Below are 20,792 nucleotides of genomic sequence, written 5' to 3'. Positions count from 1 at the left end.
AATAACCATCCCCTGTCTACCGTGGACAGCTACAAGTACTTGGGATTAACGATTAGCTCTGACCTACGGTGGAACAAACACATTTCTAATATTAAAAATAAAGCTATGAAAAAACTTGGCTTTTTAAGAAGATCTCTCCGGTACTCCACGCCGGAAATTAGGTTACTAGCTTACAAAACTTTTATCCGACCTGTTTTAGAATACGCCTCTGTTGTGTGGGACCCTTATACAAAAGAAAACATTAAAACACTCGAAAGTATTCAAAGAAAGTCAGTGCGATTTATTTGTAAGTCATACAGCTGGCAGACGTCCCCTACCATGCTACTTGAGAAAGCAAATTTGGAGTCTTTGCAGCTCAGGAGATACCGCGAGAGGCTTAAATATATGTTCATGATTGTTCACAACAAATTAGGAATTAACAGCAGCAAGTACATTGAGCTCGTCCCGGGTCGTTCGACACGATCCTACCATTCTTTAAAAGTGAAGGAATACTCATGCCACACTGAAACATACAAGAATTCTTTCTTCCCCCGTACTGTGCGGGAATGGAATGTCCTCAAAGCGAATATTGTAGAAGCTTCTACTGTGGAGTCGTTTACGGCGTCGCTTAGGAATTTGTAACAATTTTGCAGCATTCAACATTTCCTTTTTTTTTTCTTTCCCCCAGTGCTCATTTTGACGCGAGATTCGTCTAATATTGTGTAATGTTGTTTCTTTTCGTCGTTCATTTTTTTCGGTATTGTGTGCTGAGTTGCGTGTGCCTCAAGGAGGTTTTTCTTTTTGTCAAAGTGTATTTTACACCCACTCCTGCTTAAGGCTTTGCAATAAAGCCAGCAGTCTTCTGTAAATAAATAAATAAATAGTCTCCTTCTTTACCGAGAATGCGAGCCAGCGTCTCGCTGCCTTTCACGTACGGAATGCAAACGCGTTTTTGCTTCTGGCGCGTGCTTGGGGAAAGAATGGAGCTGTTTTTGTTTTGTCTTTTTTGTTTTTGACTAATGCATCGGATGAAAGAAGTGGGGTACCCATTTTTTTGGAGATCGGAGACGACACGGTTCTTCTCTTTTCTTCTGTCTTCATGTGAGGAACATATGCTCTCGGCTCTCTTCAATAAAGATGTAATGACAGATGCCTTGTGGGGAGTGGGATGGTTCGAGCTGAAATAGGGGTACCGTCCCGTGAGGGCTGGCTTCGTGTATACCGAAAAGCGCAAGCCTTTGTCGTGCCTTGTGAGTAGAGCTTCGACAAAAGGCAGACTGGCCTGCTGCTCACGTTCAACTGCCGGTTCAGTTGAGTCTAGTTGAGTTGAGTTTAGGTTGTCTATCTCCGATGTGTTCACCACACAAAAGCAGTCGTCTACATAGCGAAGGAATGACTTTGGTATCGGGTTGAAGGTGGTAAGCGCCCGGGTTTCGACGTCTTCAATGGTTAAATTAGCCATTGTGACTTGGCTTAAAAAGCCAAGCTGCGCCTGGCCCGTAGTCACACCACGAAGAAGGGACCGAGCCGGTCCCAAAACGTCGTGTTTTTCCTAAATTAACTAGGTTGGCGTCAGTCATTTTTCTTCTAAATTAATTTTCCCAACCAGACAGACTTCTGTCAAATTTTTTCGTTTGAGAAAACCTATATTAGAATTATCCTTGAACATTACTCTATTGTATGGGATCCATGGACCCGGCAAAACATCAATAAGTTGGAGAGCGTCCAAAGAAAATCGTAAGATTTATATGCAGTTCCTATAGCTGGCGCACTTCACCGAGCATACTTGTTAGACAGGCTGGCTTAGACCCACTACGAATCAGACGCTATACAGAAAGGTTGAAGTTTATATATTTGCTGTACCATGAAAAACTAGGAGTAGACAGGAATAGGCAGATTGAATCGGTGACTAGACGCCCAACGCGATCGCACCACTAAAAAAAATTAAAGGAAAATTCTAGTACAACTAATGGTTTCAAAAATTCGTATTTCCCAAGAACGGTCCGAGATTGGAACTTGCTATCTCCACACACAGTGAAAAGTCAGTCGGCCGAGTCATGCTGCGACGCGCTAAAGAAAAGCATATGTATGCAAATATTTTATTGGAAAAAGATAAAGTACAACCTGTTTTATTCATTTATTTGTTGTCATTTTCCCTGTCACAGCGATGGTCTACAAGTAGCACTCATGTGCCTGCATTTTTCCATTTTTGCATGCGCAAACTATGCAGAAAAATGTCTTGCAATTATTTTATGATGTGTTCTGTTTGATTGTATCTGTATTTCCCACTCCTGCCTAAGACCTCGAATGAAGGCTGGCAGTATCTTCGAAATAAACAAACAAACATGGAAAAATGTTCAAAAAATGCTAGAATGACGTCCTTGAAACTAATCATCCAGGTAGTATTTCTTGTCTTTTTTCAATGCTTCTACCTTGGACAATGGAACCGGCGGAATGGCACCAGAGATCGCTATCAAAGGCATACGATGTGGCAGATCGGGCTACAATGCGACCGGCACCATACGTTGCGCGTTCTGTCGCAATGCCTATTCCGCCCCAATGCGGCTTCCTTCACATGACGAAGCCTACGTACTGCTCACCTATCAGTTCTGCCGATTTCATCTTTGCGAAGAGATTTTATATGTGTCGTTCGAATAACAATCAGCAGAGTGATTTCGGCAGCGGTATATTCTTCTCAGCCCATCAGCAACGCTCGATTAATCCGAACCTTTCGCTCTAGCCTGTTAAACAGAATTCCGCATGGAAATTTTCGTGATACCCGTTCACAAGAGTGGCGGTCATATCCAAAGCTGTTCGAAGCGCACTTTCACAGAGCGCCAGACAGCTTGAGTTTCACAAATTTTCAGGAAATTTCTCAGATGATGCTTAACATGATTACGCGTTACTTGCACTTCATTGACGATGCTGACGCATTTCCATCGCCACAGTGAGGCGAGTGCACAACTGAACGCGCGAAAACGAAACTATACTGGAAGCAGCGCTCTACAGGATGCGTATTCGCGGGCTGGCTCCGAGACTTTTGGTTCCGCCTTCCACTTATTCTTATCCCACTTGGCCTCAAGGAGCATTCTGAAGACGAAAACGGTGCAGGATGAAAGTGGTCACCGCTACACCGCTGGAGTGCATGTCCGCAGTTGTTTCGCCCGCTCCTCTATCGTCCGAAAAAGAAAGATTTTGTTACACGACAGAAGAATGGACCATTATAGTCAATATTTCCGTAACAGGGTCTAACAATTTTTCAACATTCGAGGTTTTTGATCCGAGAATGTTGGACATGGGCATGTAGGACAATTTGGCGCATTTTGGACCAAATGGCGCAGCAGTTCTTCCACTGCAACATCGTGCACCAATTCACGGCGCGTCCGCGGTGTTTTGGGGTAGAGCACTGCACGGGCCTAAATTTGAGGCCCGAGCCCGGCCCGGGCCCGAGACCTGAAGCCCGAGCCCGGCCCAGGCCCGCGGCTTCAAGCCCGGGCCCGGCCCGGGCCCGCTAAATTATCGCTCTAGTGAGCCCGGCCCGGCCCGTGAATCCCGGAGTGAAGCCCAGCCCGGGCCCGGCCCGGCCCGTTTCACAGTAACGCTTGAGGTATACTGCTCACTCTGAGCAAGCTAGTAGACTGCTACTACACCGATAAGGAACTGGCCGACAAAGGTTCTGAAACCGCAGTTCGGCTTCCAGAAAATTGGTTCTTTTTAACCCAGAAGGAAGTGATGAAGAGTAGTTCTCGGCAAGCCCGTCTTTTGGAGAGTGATCTCATGTAGGTGGGCAAAGATAAACTCGGAAGTTCCGAGAGCCAAATAAAAAGGGCTGCATCACGCGTATTAGTCTACTCTGCGTTCACCGATGATTCTAATCAGTTAGATTCTGCCGCCCGGCCGCGAAGTATAAATATTAAAGCTGCCTAGCAAGCAGTAGGATGACATTTTTTTTACTGAACGCGATCTTACAGGTTGAGCTCATATATCCGAACTGGTCACCTTTCAGTAGAAACGAAAAGCTGAAATGCTTGAGTATTTCATGCTATGTGCTTGAAGACCATAAGCGTCCTAAACTAATATGTTCTTCCCTAATGCACTTCTAATAGTGTATGGTATGTTTTGGGAACGCGAATGATCAATGGCCAATTAAGGCCGGTTGAATTTTACTCTTACTGCACCGTGGCGTGGAAATAAGGAAATAAACAAGTCAATGAATAAAGCTTAGCTTTTTCTCAGCGCGTACTATAACTCATAGCTCATCCGTGTCGCTGCTTCAATGCCGCAGTTGTGCACTTCACTCTGCAATATTGAATGAAAAGTCGGACACCAGCCGTTTCTGTACGGACCCAAGCCTGGCTCGGGCCCACAGCTTTAAGCCCGAGCCCGGCCCGGGCCCGCAACTTCAGGCCCGGGCCCGGCCCAGGCCCGGCAAAATAAATCATGTCGCGGGCCGGGCCGGGCCCGGGCTTTCGGGCTGGCCCGAGCCCTTGCAGTGCACTATTTTGGGGCACTAAATAACGAACGAAGGAACACACGGCTGAATGAATGATTGAATGAAAAAGCTACCATCAAGTGTTTCCAATAGCCGCTCAGGTTGACATGTAGGGTTCAACGTCCCAAATTTGAACATGAGCTATGAGAGAACACTACTGAGACATTCGCTCACATTTCAGGACTCCACATACGACCGCGGAAAGAGAAATATGTAGCAGTAGAGCCAGGTGCTGCCATGCACGTTCAACAGGAAGTCAGTAATAGCGGAAAGAAACCATGCGGCCAGAGCTACGAAAACGCCACCGCAGAAAGCTGCACATTGCACTCGCCTCTTCCGCATAAAAAATCGAGGAAAGAGCATTGAGAGAACGCACTGATTCCTTCGTAGCCTGTCAAACCTCATGAATGCTGATGTTTCAAGCGAAATAAAGGTTTTTTTTTTCGTGGTACTATATCATAATCGACAGCATCATCCGCATTCATGATATGAATGCGATACATTGTCGAATACGTTACCTGAAAACCAGTCTGTTCTAATCTTCTTTTGATTGACTGGCTGTTAACGTTGCCGTGATTCTGCTGGAAATTACCTCAGTATCTTGCCAGCATAGGGCAATAAGCTAATAGGGCTAGTATTTATGAGGTAATCTGACGTCACTCTTTGCATAGATTCAAATTACGGCACCATTCTTCGAAGCTTCTGGCACATCCCTCACGAAAAGTTCCACATGACGATTCCCACAACACGCAATGTTTTCCATACGGCTCAAATTAACCATATGGTACATACGCAACTTATATGGTACATACGCAACTTATAACGAGCCCCTCATGCCCCTTCCCTTGTTTGCTTATATGGACTAAATGTACAACGCGTTCTGAAAAGTTGAAATTCATACGGATTGCGCCTGACGTCATAGACATCATATATATATATAAGTTGTGCCGGAAATACACGGATAATATGTGAAAGCCATGCGAAAAACACGGGAAGCGTTTGTATTTTCGCATACTTTCCGTAACTCACAGACTCCGTATTCCCACACTTTCATATGCGCTGCTCACACGGAACGTCATGAGGGGTTGTAAACGTTCCTAATACGATATCTACGCTGTTCTATCTGTAGTTGATCCAGATTATGACACGACTACCACGGGATCATGACCCAGCTTCTCGCTCCTCACTGGACACCTCAACCGCGCTGTGAAGGAAGAGAGAAAGGAGGGAGTGAAAGAAGGAAAAGAGAAAGAGGTGCCGTATCGGAGGGCTGCGGATCAACATCACGACCACTTGGCGATCTTTAACGTGCCCCTGACATCGCAGAGCACACGGGCGCCTTTTTGCGTTTCGCATCCATCAAAAACCGGCCAAGATTGCATACCGCGTCCGTGGACTGAGCAGCCGAACGCGCCTGAGCACCGCGGCGGGTCAAAAGGCCCCTGGCGCGTCTCTACAGGCGATAACAGGTAACGGGAGCACATTGATATACCGAGCCTCGCTGCGGAGCTTGGCGAGAGCTTGTTCGGCTCGACGCACCCTTTGTTGAGGGTCAAGTCGTGACAATGGGTTCTCGCTCTTCACTCTGATCGCCGCAGGGTCCATCATGACTGTTGCGCACGGCTGTGCCAGAGATTAGAGTTTTAGATTGCTTTACCAAATTCGCGTGCTTAGAGCACATACATACAACGAGCGGTATCGACACGTCGTCTCCATCTCTCTCCCAGTGTGCTTTGACAAAAGCTGTAGCAAAGATACGCGGGACAGTGTACGGGGACGCGGTTGGATGCAAGCGGTTTTCATGATGAGTGCAGAAACACATTCTCGGTGATTAGGCCGGTGGCAACGAGAAGCATGACTAGGGGCATTACGATAGGGGCACTGCGATAGCGACATTACGATAGGGGCATTACGATTTCATACTCTGCCGCTGATGGATCGCGTTTGTGCAGCGCTGCGCTGGAACACAGAGAAAGCAAAACGATGAGACACGACTACAGTGAAAGCATAATACGAATACAGTTGGAAAATGCAGGGAAACTCCGCTTCTGTACCCATTCTTTCTTTTAGCATGCATAAGCGGAGACCTTGGAAGTGTGCACGATAACCTGTTAAGCTTATCTCTCTGTGTACTGAGCAAAATAAATTTACGCCGTAACGTTTCGCTTGAAAACTTTCAGCACGGCTTTTTTGGTGACCATATGAAGATGTTCGGCCGAATTCAAAAGCTGGACACTAGAGGGTCATCCCGCAACAGCCTCAATGAGCCGTAAAACATGTGTGTCACAGTGATCAAGTCTGCAGCATCTATAGTCCATAATGGAGTGCCTTCACGAATGTATACGGGAAATGCACAGTCCCTTGCCGAAGAACGGTACCGATGCTGACTGCTCGCACCCTTGCCTCGGCAGCAATGGCGACCATCCCGCCTTGTTGATGCTCCCAACAAGCACCGATGTGCGACATTCTCCGTACAAGTCACACGCAAATGGCGCCACACAGAGAGGCAATAAAGCTGCGCGGAGCACCAAGGTCGGTCGCCCCACCAAACGCCGCAGTAAACAAGGTCGTCCAGGGCGCGTCTTTTTTGTTTTTCCCTGTTCGATGAAACACACAGCTGCCCCGCTGTAGAGTGCCTATATATGATTCCAACCCCTTATTTCCCGAGGGACGCCGCCTTAATTTTGAGCCGTGTCCGCCTCCCTTGGTAGCGCGGATGCGCGCCATGACGGAGGCGCCGTCGTTCTGTCGAGGACGTCACCCGCGGCGGGTCATTCCCCGGAGCCGTCTCTCACGTGACAGCGTGCTCGCTTCTACGTGAAGCCGTGCACGAACTGCACTGCGCACACAGGAATCTCCCCAAGCGCATTGTACGAAGGTTCTTTACCAATTCATTCTTTTGCCCGCTCCACCTAGAGGTAGCACCCCTTCAGGGCTCAGAGAAAGTAAGAATTGTCTGCCGGCAGCTTCATCATCAGACAGGCCTGTGCAATAACGCCAGCCGTTAGGCCAGTTGATGCGCACTAGGGTCCTACAGAATGTACCAGCAAACACAACGGCGCAGACACAGGAAAGGGATGGTTTACACGGACACAAGCGTTGGGCTTCAAGTGTGCGCTCTAAACAGAAGGGGGTAAGAAGGGGCTAAGCGGTCCTCTAGCGCAATCCCTTTTATAAGAGGCACACTCCCTTTTATAAAACGGAGAGGACAGATTACTCCGTTTTAATCCCATATAGGCGTATTCGTGTTGCCCGATCTGTTTAAACAGTTACACCTAAGGGCTGCTCGAATGCTCACATCCACCCATGTAGCCATATTTTTTTTTCGTAGAAGTATGAATGCGCACAAGTGAGGAGCTTTTTTTTTTTTTTGAAATTAGCCACATCAAGGCACCTATAGCCGGGTACAACTTAAGCCTGCAGTGAAGCTCCGCCTACATTCAGGACCGCCGCACAGAATTCCTCCACGACATAAGTAGTACGCTGTTAAAACATTTCTTGCTACCTAAACAAGAAGCTAATCACGAGAAAAGAATTGTAAGCTCTAGAATTTTGACACATGGCTTGTTTAATACGTAGCCAAACATTAAAGAGTTGATTATGTTTACAGTTGTGATTAGCCAGCGGAGTAATACAGTACACCGCGGAGCGTGGCCCAGTATTAGCAACTGTTGTTTTTTTTTAAGTTGTATCCTAATATAATTAAGTGAAGTTCAATTGTAACTGCAAGTTCATCGATAATAAATCTTTCCATTGAAAAAATATCAAAATTAAATAGGCCATACAATTAGCATTTTAAACCATATCACGCAACTGTTCCCAATGCGCTGCTACGGATAAAACGCTCCCGCAATTTTATCGATTTCTGTCAAGGTGGATTTGAAATCGAAGCGTACATTCCGCCCCCGCGGGGCGCTAGGGCCTGAAGACAATGACCTTTGTAGCAGTGATTACGCACTCTTTTGATGACTTCGGCCAACATCTGAACCCCAAGCCGGGCCTGTCATTATTGCGGCCTTTCTCCTCTCCTGATGGTGACGTTTCATGTGGGCGGGGCTTAAAGGGGTGGAGACACCAAATTTGTGGTTCGCGCGTTCTTAGTTGCAAACGTTTCTTATGGCTCCAGGAAGCATGATACACACTCAAAGATTCATATATTCACAGTGAATAATTTATTATAGCATTTTTAGGTGAACGATTTTCGGTTTCGGTTTCGGAACGCCGAGTTGTACAGTGACGTCACAGAGGGGGAAGATCAACTGCTTCGCTTGGTCACGTGGGCCCACAAAAGTTGTGACGCACCTACTGCTGCATCGTCTGCTTTCCCACACACGTGCTGACCAGCGCATATGAAAACAAACAACTGCACGTCTAGTCCCAGCAGCTCGGATTCTGACAGATCTGATTCCAACGAGTGAGGACATCGACTTTTTTTTTGTTCGCACGCTAATATCGCCTTCGCGGGTTCGCGTGAGGATGCGAAACACTTTGCAAAATGCCAGTAAGCATCGCTGCGCCGCTCTACCCAAGCTGCGCCCACAACCGGTGTCACACTTCGCTGCCGTGCAGCAGTACCTGAGCGCTGCTTGGGATGGTGTACAAATATCACAAGAAAAGACAAGATCGCCTTGTTATCAGAACTGCCAGCTATACTCGAGCAGCGACAAAGCATGTCTGCTTATGTTGGGAGCTTTCGGCAACGGCACCGCTCGCGGGCGCTCCGGGCGACGAGCTCTGCTGCTGCCTGGCTGCCGTGGTCGTCGCTAGGCCTATAGCCTGTTTAGCAAGCGGCCGGCGCTTCGGAAGTCGCCTGCGCTATAATAAAAGGCCTACTTTTCACAAATAGCTGTAGTGTTAACAGAATCATCTCACAATAAAATAATAGTATGGTCAATCTCCTCGACGCCTTCGGCAGCGGAGCTAGCGGGCGCCAGGCGAGCCGGACCCCGACGTCGCGCCAGCGGCAGCTGCTAGGCGCGGTTGTGAGAAATTTGCTCATATCACAGTTGTTACCTCTACTAGCAGCTCAGTATTGGTCAGCGATCCTCAAAAATGACACTTTTTTCACATTTCTTGTCCCATGGTTTATTATTTACGTCAAGAACACTCTTTAGCTCGCTTTTATGACGTCGGCAGACGGTATCCAGGCTGACCTACCGGCCGGCAGACTCGGCGTACTTCACGTCCGCACAAGAAAATACAAAACAGCCATGCCACCAGAAAGGATGCTTTCTAGATTCGAGATACGACAGCATGCATCTGTGCTAAAAGTGGATCTTTCGGCAGCGACACTGCCTGCGGCAACGCCGGCCGACGACCTGCGCGCTGGTCCCAGACTGCCCTAGTCGTCGCTAGGCCTAGCTGCTTTCGATATCGACTCCGCAGCTGAGGGAGCTTCGGGACTGGCCAGCGCTCAGAAACGTGCTCCGCTCGGCACCCCTTTACTGTGAACTCGTCCCATAATAAAAGATATGCTCGATTTCCACGACGTCTTCAGCAACAGAGCTAGCAGACGGCAGGCGAACCGCACCAGGTAGCAGCAGCACAAAACCGGCTATGGGATGAAATTTGCTTGCATCGCAGTCATCACTTCTACCAGGAACTCGGTATTTGCCAACGATCGTCACAAACGATGCATTTTTGATATTCATATATCCCAGGGTTTGCTATGAACGTGAACAAACAATACTATCGCGTTCTTCAGATGCCGGCGTTCGGCACGAAGACTGGCGCAGGCCGCCCGGCTCCCAGGAGTGCGCCCTATGTCATCATGACGCTGCCGCTCTCCGCGCTCGCATTGGCTGCCGCTTCCCGTCGTTGTTGCCGCGAGCGGCCCGCCGTTGACATCTAGCAGGCCGGACGCAGGCAACGAGCTGCAATCGGACGTTGCGACGCTGTTCGCAACGGCGCGCCGCAAACCGAGCGAGTGGCGGTTAGCAGCAAACGCGGCTCGCTGGTGCGTCGACTGCGCTCACGCGGCTGTGTCCCGCTCATCGTACGTCACTGTATTTTGGTATGACGTCACTAGTTCTCAGTCTGTTTGACCCTGATAAAGTATCCAGATCACAGCTAGAGATCTGGGGGAGATCATTTTAATGAGCATGTTACATGCTTGCCATTTCAGCGTGCTCTCACGTGTTCCCAGGCGCTTTCGCGTTGTTTTACATATGCAAAACAAACTTCTCTATACAGTCTTCTCCGCAGCCATACTGCTCTCGCTAGTCCGACACTACCTTATCGAACCGGGACCGGCCGGCCTGGACGAATCAGGCATTTCAAGGACCCCACATCTCCAAAAGGCTGCACCGTCCGCTCTATCAGTTTTAGTACCGACTTTGTTCCCGACTTTGTTCTCAATACCGCTGTTCTGAATCCCGAAAATGGGACATCACCGATGCAAGCACTGTTACGTCTCAGCAGGAGAGCTAGCGTTAGCAGTACGCTGTAGCGGAAGACCCCGAAGCCAGTGCAGCGAAGGCTTAACTGCCTCGCACTATATTACTCCAAACAGAAAGGAGTAAAAAAAGGAGTAAAGTTGTCACTCCCTTACTCTTCCTTTTTACTCCCGTATAGCCCACTCCCTTTTCACTCTCATATAGGCGTATTCGTGTTTAGGTTGTAGAGACAGAGCGCCTGTGGCGCCCTGCCCGCTGCTTGCCAAAGCAACGATGAAAGCGAGGAGAGAGTGCGTCTGCATAGACGCAAAGCTTAAAGGCCTCGTTGATTTGTTGCTCTGCCAAGGCAGTCACGCACATGCGTCTCTGGTCACACGAGTGAATGCATGAAACTGCGAGCCTCCCTGATGTCAGCCGCTCCGCGACTCAGGGTGGACAGCAACAGTGTAGGGTACCAATGTTCGAACTATAGCTAAGCCATGTTCGACTAAGAAAAATATTATCGGAGAGAACTGCAGTTGTTGCTTTGCAAGGGGCGGAGGACTTCGGGACATTACAAGACTGAGCTGTTTTTGAGAGACTCTGATGCACCGTTTGCTGATGGGCAGCCCCCTTTTTTTTTCATGCTTAAGCAGCCCAGAAAACAGTACAAAAGGGAGACGGGAGACGGCACGAGCGCTGATTAACAACTGGTTATTTTACTCTCGGAAAAGTATATAAAGGCGCAAGACACAGTGAATAACCCAAGCATAAACCCATATCAACTCGCCCAGTGGAATTTCCGTTCTTTTTTTTTTTCTTTTGGGCCTGGGGCTCAGTTTCTCTTTTCGGCAATGCTGGCTTGCCGCAACCTTCTATCGTCATACAAAAATTCACGAAACTTGGTTGACCGATAGCGTGACTGGCTAGTAGTGGGCCCAGTCGGTAAACATACCTTCATAAATCGGTTGTTTAATAAGTGTATCCTCGTGAACGTGCTGTCGTTCACGGTCGCACAAGGAAACCGGCCAAAGGAAGGTGTTATGGCCGAGTCACACTGAGGAAACAGTCCGCCAACCCGTCCGACAAAACAGTGTTTTCGTCGGGTTGGCGATCCTGTCACACCGCGTCAACACGAACAGAGGGTAAACATGTCGCTGTCTCCCGCCAGCCTGTGTTGGCCACATGTGCGCCGCTTGTTCACAAACTCTCTGTCACACCGGAAAAACCACCTCAATCGCGTTCCTCGGCGCTTCTCTGCCTTTGCTCGCGCGCTCTCCTCCGTGCGTGTGCACAACCGCGGAAACTGGAGACACCTTGCGCTGTCGTAGCTACTGGCGGTTTTGCAGAATATCGAACGAACTATGATCGTGCGCGGCGGCTGAGGTGCAGCCTTGCTCGATTCTGACTCGGACGACCAGCCGCCACCGCAGAGAAACCGCGCTGGATGGTCGACTGGCTGAGAAGGGCGCCTGAGAAAGGCGTTTTCGAAAACTTCATGCGAAAGAATTAAACACGGACTACATGCGTCTACTTTCTGTGCCCTGTGTCTACTTCTACACATTTTGTGTTTTGCGCTGCTGTTCCACAATGCATTATCAACCCGGCCGGTCACTACAAATCACGCCACAATTTCGGCAGATTCATCGAGTTTGTTCCAGGCTCTGAGAGTACTAAAAAAAAGATATAATTGTACGCATCATTCTTGCAATCAAATGGGAACCCAGTAAAGTTATTCTGATTGCTATCTCAAAGAAAAAAATGCAGCACTGCTTTCTTCTTCATCTCAAGTTCAAAAATAGCAGGACAGGTAACTGGTAACTCGCGCTCACCTGTGAAATACAGTCCCAACTAGCAATCTCTTGAAACACAGATTCCTTCAGATCACACCGTTGATATTTTGGGTCTGTTATATCCCATGGAAAACGCCTCTCTTCAATCATCCCGATCAGGTCACTTTCCTGGCGGCACGAGTACGACGGCAGCATGTTCACGCGAGCAACTGGCACGCTCGTATGCCGGCTCCTGCTCGGGTGGTTCTAGCGCACAAACCCGTCAAGAAACTTCTGGAACCCGCAGCCGAGGCAGTCCCTGGAACAGGACATTCCTTTTGGCTCCCTACAGAACCGCGTTCGTCAGAAGTGTACGCTTGCTCACAAGAATGCGACGGGGAGAGAACGTGCTTCTCCACGGCGGCCGCACCTGCCAGCCGACGGTGGCCAGGGCAGCCTTCCCGTCTGTATGCACCCGCCTGCAAGACGCCGTACCGCAGCAGACAGCATTACCACGAAAGGAAGCGCTCTTTTTTTGCACTTTGCAAACGAAGTTTCCAAGCACGAAAGGCACAAAAGCGGTGAATCACCGCAAAGGGCTTGGTTTGTTCGTGCGGTGTCGCCAGGAAATTCGCCCGGCCGGCGAACAGCGCCAACCGTGTCCACGAACGCTGTTTGTTTGTTGTTCCGGTTCCCGGAAGCTGTCATACCGAGGGAACACCCCAGAAACCTGTCTCGTTTCCCTGCCGTTCGTGCAGTGTGACAAGAAGTTGTGGGACAAGTTGGTTGGGCGACTTGTTGACGGCTCGCTTGCGAACATGTTTGGTTCATGTCGCTGTTGTGTTCCCGCAGTGTGACTCGGGCTTAACGGGTGACGCAGCATAAGCCATCCTGATGCAACATGCACTGCAATGAATGACAAGCCACTGAAATAAGCACGGAAACTGGTTCAGAGCAGTGCCTCAGGAGTCCCTATATAAACTGTCACTGCTGACGCCAGAGGACACACGCAATCCGGATCGTCGTCACTTCGGTTCTATAGGCACCGGGAACCGTGGTTCCCTCGCCCTTGCTCGACACCGTGTCGCGCGGCTCTGATTGCTCGCTTGTCACGAGGAGCCTCTTCCGGGCTGCTGCGCAAACCACGTGGAACAGTTCCAGGCAATCGAAGCACGAGGCGCGCGCGTAACCGCTGTTGCCGCCGCGCCGCCGGAGATGCGCGCGCGACCGTCGACCTGCTACAGACACGGCGCTGCTGCAAGGGCGGCCAGACGTCGCGGGAGGAGAAGCGAAAGCGCGGCCAACGCGAGCGTCCTTGTGGCGAGGGGAACGACGGAAGGAGCGAGAAGGGGGAAAAAAAAAGCGAACAGCGGCCCAGGGCGCTCCCCGAAACGTTGCTTGCGCAACATTTTGGCAGAGATCACGGCTTGAGCAAACGTCGCTTGCGGTGCGCATTAGGTGGCAAATGGGCCTCCCGCAGAGGATTTCAGGGCAGCGTTCGGCCGGGAGCAGTCCCTGCACAGACGCCGTACACTGCTGCGGTGTAGTGGCCCTCCAGATAGCGGGAAAACGTCTCTTCCCTCCACCTTTTTCTTTTTTTTTGTGTACATGCGGGAGACGTTTGTCGTCACCAGTAGCCATGTTGAGTCTACAACAGACTTGTGCGCAACGCGTGCAAGTAATTGATTGATTACTTGTAATGAATTACGTTTTCTTCGAGTTTTATAAACGATTGGTTACTTTTTGCAAGGTGTAACGTTCTCTATAATCCAATTATATATTAGTAATTGATTACTAGTAATCAGTTACTATCTAGTCGAAAAACAAGTTGTAACCACCATTGTAAGTTCAAGAACCTGAACATGGTGGTGAACTCCAGTGCTAGAGTGGAATATCCCACCGCGATAGAGAGTAAATGTTTGCGCGCCTTTTCATCCGCTCAAGGATATCCTATATGCAAGCCCGAGAGTGGCCTGCATTTGCTTGTCCAACATTGTTGCAGCAAAAAATTTGAATATTGAAAAACTGCAAGGTACTATTACGGAAATATTGAAGATAATGGTCCATTCTTCCTATGAGTAGCAAAATCTTTCTTTTAAAGTTTTTTATTGCTCGCATCGAGCAGTTAAGACTGCCATAGAAAACCAATGGGGAACGCTTTTGACGATAGCAAAAAAACGCAAGCCTGCCGACGAGAGGCCTGCGAATATATTGATTCTTATAGTGAAGTCTTACAATATATGAAAAAATTGCGTTCATGAACTCTTTCCCGTCCAAAAATGCTTTTGTCCATAATTATTGGGTATAAATAGCATCACGCTCCGCGGTTCGCATTTCTTTCCCACGGTACAACAGAATGACATGTTTAGTAACCTGAGCCTCGTCTCGTCATAGCACGAGCGAGAGAGAGAGAATGAGAAACAACTTTATTGAAACACCAGCCAATGAACGCCAGGAGAGAAGTCATCTCCCCCGTCACGCCAAGCTGTCGGCGGGAATCCCTCGGGATACAGCATCAGCACGAAAAACAACGAATAGTGGAGCTTTGCGTAACTACGAGCTGGTGCACAAGTCTTCGTATACCGCCTTTGCGAAGAGTAACCAGACTGCGTGGTTTGCTTCTAACTGCTACAGAGGAGCCTTTATGCCACCCCTCGAACCCTAGATCTCTGTACGGTAAGGATAAGCCTTGTCCCCACCTTCCAAGACACTTTGGATCTTTAGGGAAGCAGTAAGGGCTCCACTAAACGAGTGCAACCTTGTTACTTTAATTGTAATGGTGATTATAACCGGTTGCTTCTGTAACTTGTACATCGTCTGCACACCGGTCTAAAGTTCGGATGATGACCTAATCCTGCATGCACATGCCTATGAAACACAATGAACTCCTGGTATCTTTAAAAGCTGTATCGGGCGCACCAGGCAGCAACAATAATCATAACTACAGAACAGAGCAGAACGGAGTGAAAGAATGCAGCGTTTACCCAACAGTGCAAAACAGCCGCTCCAAGTCCCCAACCTCGCGCGGCACACTTTGAAAAGAGAGATTTAAAGAATGGCACCCGGCCGCCACACAACTGAGTTGGACCTATTAGCAGTTACTGCCTCCTGCAGAAGACAAGACAAATATTACGAATCAGAAAACGGCATTGACTGATATTCCTGGATAACGACAGGGTATCGCGGAGGTATTCTTTCGCGGATGCTCAGGAAAACTGGCCATGAGCGAACGAAAGCAGGAATGATTGAAGAAATCAATGACCGCAAGGGGGCATTCTTTCTTTGTCTCTCCGTGAACATTTTCTGGAATCCAGTAAATAGACGGCGGTCTCCGGCAGAGGCACGGGGGCAATAGGCCCATCGTGCAGTCGCCACCTGAAACTGTCATGGCTGCCACCCAGGCGCAGCGCGGTGGAGTCAAAACGCGGCGGATATTCCCGCGCCACGCACAGATAGCGAAAGGAGCGAAACGGACAGAGGTATACGCTGAGACCTGCGCTTCGTTCTTACGAATATTCCTTCTTTCCCTCTCTCTCTCGAAATGCCAAAATGCTTCCCGAGTAAAAAAAAAGCACAAAAATGCGGCCCATGCATTGTTTGCAGAGCGCCGAAGGGCGCCGTCAGTTGAACGCCCTCGAAGCAAGCCGAGCGCAGAGGACGCGCGAGCCAATATCTGCGAGATGAGTCGCCGACGGCAGTCATTGCACTGAGACTTCCGCCAGCCTCGGAGTCAATACAAGCCTGCTTGCGTCACTGCGCAAGGACGTCACCGGCGTGCAGACGCAAGCGCGTCAAACACAGAAACAAAGACAGGGTAAAAACAACGCGGGGGCGCATCTTTCTGCCGTACAGTTTGTCGGCGGAGACACAGGAGCGCTGGTACAAATGCAACCAACGTTCGTAAGGAATCTTAGTTGTTGCCTGATCAGCATATTATTCAAAGGAAGCTTTATGTGCTCATTCAAGCCAAACTTGTACACAATATTTGGACCGATAGCCTACAAGGCTAGTATCCAGTCCAGTACAAAACAGGACACTTGGGCAACCGCAATATGAAATGTGTGAACTAAGATTTAAACGAAATGCAAACAGCGAAGTAAGACAGCGAAATCGTCCGGTGTCCGGTCGATTACAAAAGAGCATTAGGGCAATCGCATGCGGAAGGTGAGAAACGACATTCGAACGATATACACATACTGAATTCAAACAAAATGCATATAGCGAAATCACGTCCTTACTTGGTTGCGCAAAGAAAACAACTTCGAAGAGAGCTTAAAATTTCTCGCAAGCTTTATTTCTATCGGCAATGCATCCTAGACCTTCGTTCTAATGAAATTAATCTTTCACCGTATATATTGCATCTCGGGCACCTTTACTCCAATATCCGAATGCTGCTGCACGACGCGATTTTTTTTTTTAGTTTTCTCGCAGGACGTACAACACCCAAATGCCAGGTTTCATCACTTATACTCCCCTTTCATTTTTTTTTTCACCTGTCAACTTGTTAATGCAAATACCCCTTTTTACTCCCTCCATTTCAGTGCCTGAACTGTTCGCGCCGATGTCTGTGTTGAGCTTTTCCCTTTTGACACAATCTTACCTCGTGGGAGAAAAAAGAAAGAATTACAAACAGGATGACCTTAGCAAGCATACGGAGTGCGTTCATTCAAAACGCACCGTCTCCGAAAGGTCATCAACCGTTCCTTGTGTCGAGGCGTAGCTTGCCAGCGAATATTCACGGCGGCTAAAACCTCTGTTTTTCATTAAAGAGCTGTCTCTCTCTCTTTCTCTCTCTCTCTCTCTCTCTCGAGGCGTCTCAGGAAAGATGTCGAGAAGAAGCACAGCCTGGAAACACCCCCTTTTGTTTGGGTGCGCTGCTCTCTGAGAGCATGGACTCGGTTTCGGGCACTGCACTCGGCAAAGACGGACTCTGTACGAAAACGCCTGGATTCGGAAACGCCTGCAGCGCCAGTTTCGCCCGAGTCATTTAGAATCGCCATTTACACCGTCGATTTGATCTGAACGTAAGATTTACAAACACTTGCCTGCGTCGTCCGGGTCAGCTCACCGGTATTAACTTCAGCTGCGGTTCGTCAGGAAAAGTGAACAACGTTTTGTGGTAACGCCGAGTTTCCCTAGTTCCAAATAAACAGTATAAATGGTTTTGATGTTCCAAATGGACTCCTATCCCAGCTGGACCGAAGGATGAGGAGTGCTTTCTCACAACTACTGCTTCTTTTATGCGTAGCATATTGCAATCACTCAGTTCAGCTCTTGGGCGCGGCCGGGCAGCCACCAAACCACGTGACGTGACGTCACGTGGTGACATGACGTCACCAAACTACTTAAAAAAAGAAAAAAAGAAAAAGAAAAAACAAACAAAACAACAACAAAAAAAAGAACGGCTGAGCATGGTGGCGGTTGCCACCGCCCCGTTTCAAAGGGGGCGCTCCTATCCATCCATCCATACGTCACGGAGGAAAAGCTGCTGAGAAAATGGAGTGCCGCCAAGCAATACCTCGCGCAAAAAGACCGCGCAATATGCAACGCATTCTTGGCTTAACCAAGCTAAGCCTGGGCATCTTTGTTTCTTTCTCACGAACAGTACAGATATATAGAAGAGCTCAAAGCCATCTTAAACGGTATGACTGAGCCATTGTTTAACAATTTTAATAATTACTAACTTCCTACCCTCTTTCTGCTAACTCTCTCTCCCACGGCAAACTGCCCACAACAGCATGCGGACACAAATGGGCGAGCTTTCTCTCTCTCTCTGTCTCACTTTGTCTGCAACCAGCAAATTGCTTCTCCAAGGTTCCGTTTACAAGGCGCTGATGTAAATTGTTCTGCGGTCGGTGTGGCGGAGTTTAGTCTTAACCCAGTGTAATAAGTACATGAACACATTTCTGACGCCAACAAAGTTTCAGAGCTCATGAGTGAAGCGCAAAAGGGAAGAAAAAAAATTATGTGACAGCCTCTCTCAACCAGCGAGCATGGAATTGCTCAGGATGGTCTTAGTTGCACGCAAATATGTATATTGCCCTCCGCGCTCCCGTCGAGCACATACACATATTCATGCGCATAGGTGCACAAGATTACGAACACTAGAGGACGCATGACAACGCATCCGTATTCGGTGGCAATGGTGTTGGCGCTGCTTCACGTATCAGTGTCTGCGTTCGTTTGCCACGCTCACACTGGTGGATCAGCCAAGAATGGAGCGGCGAATGATGGCGAACGAGAAAGGAAGCGTTTTCGAAAATAAAATAATTCTCGTGCTCTGTGTGTAACGGGCTCATTTCCTTCTCTTCATAGCCTCTTCCAACTTCCGTTCTGCGTCGGTCATTTATATTCCCTACGACCATTTCGCTGGTGAACGGATGACGGGACATCTGGATCTTCAACGTACGAATACCCCGTAATGTTGAACAAACGACGTTAGATCAGGTTTTCTTTGGGTATTACCGACCTTTGCCGGATTCCATTGAGTTCTCCAGGGTAAGCGAAATTACACCGCTGAAAGTACTCACAATAGGCATAAAACTCGTTTCTTCTTTAAAACTGGAAACCAGCGTGGACTCTCGAGAGACTGCAAATGACATGCAAGTTACCCATTCATATTTGATTTCGTTCGCGTCCATGCAGGAATGAATTCTCATATTCATAACTTTTGCATCTGAAACGTAACTTGTTCCTGAGCCTTACGACCATTTTGGTAAGCGCTTCAATGCTTATCATATACTCCTCTCCATGCCACGCCCAAGTATATGCGACAATTTGAATTGCTTTTAGCAATATCTAAAGCGAAAGAAAGGCCATCGACACTCTACGGATTTAGTTTGCTTTAGCCTCTTTCCATGTTCTTTCGACTTTAACGGAAAGGGTGAAACAAAAGAAGGGGAATTACTCATCTATAAATTATTGCGTTTTAATAATATACTATTCCTGAAGAGGTATTAATTAATAGGTGGTGGCGTGGTTAAAGCGGTTCTGAAAGGGGCTCTGAATAAAGGTGATACATTCTTGGGATGTTAAAAGACGTCGATTCGCGAAAATTCCCCAGCAAGAATTTTTTTTAGATGCGTTTTTTAGAAGCTTATTTATCTATAGCCAAGATTTGAATTTCAGCGCCTTCACGCCTTTTCCTCTCCTTTCGTCAGCTTTCACACGCTAGGCTAGAGCCACAGTGGTGGCCATTGGGATCCTGAACTAAGGATTCCACCCGTATTTGTACTTTTCCCTCTATCTTGCTTCTTTGTTAATAATAAAGGTTTTCATCATCATCAAAGGTCGGCGCTCCTCCGCGGCACCACCACCGACGCGCGCGGGAATTCCCCGAGGGGCGGAGGCTTCCTGACCCGCCAGAGAGACGCTGCTGAATGGCCGCGACCGTGGTAGCTGCATGACGCCTGAAAGAATCTAACCAATAGCGACGGAGGAGGGTGCGTGATCCTGGGTTCTCTGCTGCGTGCAGAAGTGTATTATTCGGCTGAGGTATTCATGCCGAGAGAATGCATTGATTGGGCGAGTTTATGTGCTGTCCTCGGAAGATGTTTCAGAGCCCCTTTAGGGTGTCCTGCCAGGGTGACACACTGAACTCGCCTTTCCTTTTCCTCTTAAAACTAACATTTACATTTACATACTCAGAAAAGCCACAAACATACGAAGAGTCTTCAGGGGCCACTAAAGACGTTTAAATGCGGCATCCGAAATCGGCTATTGCTAAGGCCCAGTTTATTTGCTTTGAATCACGCCCATGCATGTCGTCTCGCTATTTTTAAGTATACTGGTCTACACGTAGGTTCATTTCAATCTATTTTTGTGAACCGGACCAATCGTATGCCTGTACGTGGATGTCAGAAGGCACGCAGATTGCCTCGTGCACACGCTACGGCCGCCCACTGGAAAGAGACAAAGAACACAATGTAACATGTAGCCTGTTTACCGTTCTGTGCTTTAGAACACTCTATACGGTTCGGCAGAGTTTCGTGTTATTGTAACGAGTAAACGACGCAGTTTGGGCAGCACACGGTGGTTGCTTATCAGCCAAAACTTTATATTTAGCTGACGCACAACATCTGCTTGAAGCTATATGGGGTACATGAAAACGGCCTACAAGGTTTTAGCCGTTTTCAGAGCGCGCGTACTGCGCATTCTGCCGGTACTCCACAGCAC

At 48.4% G+C, this 20,792-nt stretch overlaps 1 protein-coding gene and 1 pseudogene across 1 annotated transcript in view; both read right to left on the bottom strand.

Moving 5' to 3' along the window:
• Window positions 1-20,792, bottom strand: part of LOC149371979 (P protein-like) — a 299,148-nt gene that overhangs the window by 5,599 nt on the left and 272,757 nt on the right. The window lies entirely within an intron of this gene.
• LOC149371981 (uncharacterized) lies at window positions 907-6,895 on the bottom strand (annotated as a pseudogene).

Source organism: Amblyomma mixtum, chromosome 1 (assembly GCF_055824585.1).
Source record: "Amblyomma mixtum isolate Tamu chromosome 1, ASM5582458v1, whole genome shotgun sequence".
In the NCBI taxonomy this organism is placed as follows: domain Eukaryota; kingdom Metazoa; phylum Arthropoda; class Arachnida; order Ixodida; family Ixodidae; genus Amblyomma; species Amblyomma mixtum.
The sequence above is the reverse complement of the archived record's forward strand: the minus strand, read 5'-3'. Positions and strand labels throughout refer to the sequence as shown.